The sequence below is a fragment of the Panthera pardus genome, unplaced genomic scaffold, assembly GCF_024362965.1.
Source record: "Panthera pardus isolate Hobbes unplaced genomic scaffold, ASM2436296v1 HiC_scaffold_15, whole genome shotgun sequence".
Classification (NCBI taxonomy): domain Eukaryota; kingdom Metazoa; phylum Chordata; class Mammalia; order Carnivora; family Felidae; genus Panthera; species Panthera pardus.
The window spans coordinates 58356520-58361448 of record NW_026526710.1 but is presented as its reverse complement, the minus strand read 5'-3'; the positions used below and the strand labels follow the sequence as shown (position 1 = coordinate 58361448).

General features: G+C 36.2%; 1 pseudogene; it reads right to left on the bottom strand.

Annotated features, from left to right (window-relative positions):
• Positions 1 to 497: 497 nt before the first annotated feature.
• LOC109275605 (60S ribosomal protein L7a-like) lies at positions 498 to 4656 on the bottom strand (annotated as a pseudogene).
• Positions 4657 to 4929: the final 273 nt, after the last annotated feature.

The window sequence follows — 4929 nt, the reverse complement described above, 5'->3', positions numbered from 1 at the left end:
GTAGTGTGAATAAAATATGAGTTTTTGGTTTTTAAGCATCAAATATTTTGTGGTTCTTTGTTATCACAGAATAATCTAGCCTGTTCAGACTAATATAATCATACTGAATTCTACATAAACAATTTATCTCTCAAGAGTAATAACAATTTAATGTCTTCCTTTTAAATAACCCTATTTTATAGGTTTTTCTTGTCATAGAGCACTAGCCAAAATCTGCACTATATTATTGAATGAGTGAGGATATAGTGCACACTCTTGTTTTCTTCCTAATTATAAAGAAAATACCATTTAGTATGAGGTTTATCTTGAGCAATTTTGTCAATACTTTTTAGCAGATGAAAATAATTTTCTCTTCCATTCCTAGTTTGCTAAAGGAGTTTAAAAGAGAACTTTCTATTACTTTTATGTACAGAAAATTCAGCAGCACACACTTAGCTCAGTTTGGTGGCCAGTTCTTTAGACTTTGCCTTTTCCAACTTGGTAATGTGAGCCATCAACTATGGACCCAGGATGCTGCCTCCCCAGTAAAGATGGATCTCATCATATCTGTCATTGTCATTGGTCCCAATAGTTTCCACCAGCTTATCCAGAGCTCCTTTGTTTTCCCAGTTAACCTGTGTGAAGATGTAGGTCTTCCTGTGGACAGGGTGCCCCAGCCTGGCTTTCCCCTTGATGTGCAGTAGGGAACCCCATCTTATGACACAGCAGGCAGGAAGACAATCAATTCAATGGGATCCACATCATGTGCAATCACTACAGGCTGAGCCTTCTTGTTTTCCACCAAGGTGGTGACAGTATTAACCCCAGCTCAAATGACAGGCAGCCTCTTAGTGGGGACATGCCCTTTGCTGGCAGCTTTCTTCTCAGCCCCAGGGGCCAACAGTCTCTGCTTCTTCTCTTGCTCTATCTCTGGTCTGTATTTGTGAGCCAGCTTAAGCAGTTGAGTAGCTGTTTGGTGGTCCAAAGCCTGGGTGAACTGGTTAATTGCAGGAGGCACTTTTAGACATTTATGGAAAATAGTCCTTTACCTCTGCTGCCAGAGGTAGTGGGGTCATTTGACAAAGTGGGTAAGGTCCCTTTTGGGGTGGATGTCCTGTCTGAAGGCAGAATTCTTGGACCTTTTCTCAAACAGGGGAGTGACCACCTTCTTGTTCTCCTGCTTCTTCACGACAGCAGGAACCAGGGCCACCTTTTTCCCCTTAGCCTTCTCTCCTTTTTTGCATCTTGGATGGCTGGAGGAGACAACTAGACTTTTTTTAAATCATCAGTGGGTTGTCAGATCTTATCAAATGATTTTCCTACATCTGTTGACATGCAGATATAGTTTTTCCTCTTTTAAGTTTTTAATGTGGTGATTTTATTACTTCATTTTTCTAATGTTAAACCAAACTTACATTTCTAGGTTTAATTTAACTATACTATCCTTTAAAATGTATTGCTGGATTCAGTTCATCAACGTTCTTTTAAAAATTTTGTCATTTATAGTCTTGATCAAGATTGGTCTATAGTTTTCCTTTCTTATATTTTCCTTGAGAGGTTTAGGAATCAAAATTACAAAATGAATTGGAAAGTATTCTCTGTTTATCTAGACTCTGGAGAAGTATATATAAGATAGAATGTATCTATACCATGTGTGTATAATTCACAAATGAATAAATATTCATATAGTGGGGTTGAACTAAACTTTTTTAATGATGAAGGGATGTTGAAATTCTTTGGTGACCAGTGATACACATAAAGCATATAAATTCCCTAGTTTGACATTTGACGCTCTCTACAGTCTAGCTCTAGGCTCTTTTTTCCAATCTTAAGCCTTAGGGGAAAATATTACTCTTGATTTCCATTAGCTATATTCCTTTTCTTTTCCTAAATTTGTAGAACTGGTATTTTAAACCCATAAGAGAGCTTGTATGGTCTCTGGAAAAGTCTTATCCTTTTTCAGATGAATTTATCTGGTCTCAAGAAGGTTGAGTTAGTTTTCCAAAGTCACGTGACTAAAAGAGTCACCCTGTAGGTTCTAACCTCCTTTGTGAGGTTGTCTCTTGTTTTTCTAACCACTTTCCTGCAACAGCAGCATGACTCACCACTGCAGTTATAACACACTATACCAAACTCATCCCCTCTCACAATACATGACTTCCCCAGAAGACTGCTAGTACTTACGACAGTCTGTTATTTATGTGGGTAGAAAATGCAGGGTATGCTATAGACACACAATAAATACTTGTGGATTGAATGTGCTGTTGAATGCACTGTGTGTTCCATTACACTGTAAACTTCCTGAAGACAAATTCAGTGCACAGAAGGTGCTCAAAACATGTACATTAAGTAAAGGAATGCATGGGATAAACCATATGGTTTGGAATAAACCATGAATAAACATATGAAATAAACCATAAAGTGCTAGAACCAGCCCAGTGATTTTTTTTCTACTCTAGCTTGCTACTCTGTAGACAAAGGACATAAATTCACAAACAATACGTATTTGAAACACCTTACTTTATTTTCTGAAAAAGAACTGATTATTCAGGAGTTAACAGGAGAAGAGATTCCCTAAGGAGATTTTTTCTAAAAACAGCCTGTTTCGAAAGTTTGCCTCAGGGATTGTTGTGCTAAATGCTCTCAGCAAAATGCAGAATAACAGGCATCCATGTGCTCTTTGTGTAATCAAAAAGGCTGTGCTATTCATGTGTGTGAGTGTGTGTGTGGAACAAAGAAGAATTTATAAATATTTATAAAATATACTCAAAAGTAGTACGTGCTTCCAGAGTTAGAAACGATGATTTGTGCAATAAGATTTAAAGTGTGGTATTTTCTTTAATTAAGCATTTATAAATTAATAACACAACCTACCGTGTTCTATTTAAAGTTAAGATTTTATTTTTTATTGGTATTTTTAAAACAGCTTTATTGAGGTATCACTGACAATGAAAAACAGTGTAAATATTTAAAGTATACAATTTGAAAAGTTGACATATACACCTTCAAGCAACCATGACTACAATCAAGATAATGAACATATCAGTCATCTCCAAAAGTTTCCTCTTGCCCCTTTGCTATCTCTCCCTTCTCCTCCTATCCCTACCAACTATGTCCAGGCAGCTACTGATCCACTTACTGTCATGAAACATTAGTTTTCATTTCCTAGAATGTTATATAAACGGAGTCATGTGGTATATATACTTTCTTTGTCTGGCTTATTTCAGTAAGGTTAATGACATTGTGATTCATCCATGTTATAGTATATACTAATATTATAATTCTTTTTTTAATTGCTGAATAGTAGTCCATTGTATGGATATACCACAGTTTGTTTTATTCACCTAGTTGATGGCCATTAGGATTGTTTTCAGTTTTTGACACTTAAGATTACTAGATATTAATGTACAAGTTTTTATATGGACATGTATTTTCATTCTTAGAAATACTTAGAAATGGAATGGCTAGATTCCATAGTAAGTGTATTTTGGGGGGAGGGGGTATGTTTTTTGCTTTTCAAAGAAATTACCCAAGTGTTTTCCAAAATGGCTGCACCACTTTATGTCCCCACCAGCATGCTTAAGAGGTTCAACCTAAAGTTAAGATTTTAAACAACTAAAGTTTATAATGTGCTTTGTTTTTTATTAATCTGTGCATTTCCAGAGTACCTATCAGTTATTGAAAATGAAAATGTAATTGAAACACCACCCTAAGGTTGAGTCATTAATGTTTTTTTAAGGTTATTTGTTTGAGAGAAAGAGAGAGCACAAGTGGAGGAGGGACAGAGAGAAAGAGACATAGAATCCCAAGCAGGCTCCTCACCATTAGCACAGAGTCTGATGTGGGGCTTGAACTCACAAACTGCAAGATCATGACCTGAGCCGAGATCAAGAGTCAGACACTTAACGGACTGCACCACTCAGGCACTCCAAGTCATTAATGTTTTATAGAGGACACAAATGCTGATAAATTTCATGTATTTGGTCATGATCCTCATTATCACCAGGTTGTGAGTCAACTCATGTAGAGATTCTCTAGAGTCACAAGAACAGCATATACCAAGGCCCGGTCAGAGCCTGTGGAAGGTTGAAGAGAAAATAGGATGCAGAAGTATTTGAACTTTGCTTATATTCCAAGGTGACAAGTCTGGATGTTATTCAAGAAATTATGGAGTGGCAGGAATAATATCATTTTATATTGTTTATATGATTGTCGGTGTAGTACAGGGTTATGAAAAGCAGTGTTGTGTAGTGGATAAGATAATGGACTCTGAAATCAGATTGTATGGGTACATACCCAGTGCTGCTTCTTTTAAGCTGCATAACCTTAGGGAATTTCACAGCTCCTTACTTTCTTCATCTACAAATGAAGACAACAATTGTAACAACCTCCATGGGTTGTTTGGAGGATTGATGAATTAATAAATATAAAGCACTTAAGACAATGCCAAGCATACTGAAGCAGCATATATGCTAAGTTGATGATGATGAGAGATGATGATGATGATGATGATACAGTATTAAAATAGAATTAACAGTGAGGTCCATAGTTGGAAGTGGGGAAAGCATTTAGAGAAGCAAAATTTTACCTTAAAGAGAATGACTTTGAATAATGACCAGATATGCTATTATATTTACTCCTTGTCTCTTCTCTTCCGGTCAAACTGGGATCAGACATAACTCTTGTTAGACAAAGGTGTTTAAATGAAATGTGATTGGAATATAAAATCTGGAATTTAGATAACTGAGATTTGGAATGGACAAGAAAATGTGACCTTACAGTAGCAACTTCTAAGAAGTTCTTTTTATTTCCCCCTATCAAATAGATGTAGGGATTATAGTATATGCTAAGAGGAGAATGACATTGAACAGTGAAGATTTGGGAAATTAATGTGAAGAAACCTTTGTGAAAGACTCTCTTTCTGTCAGCTTCCATCTTAATTAACTCTAT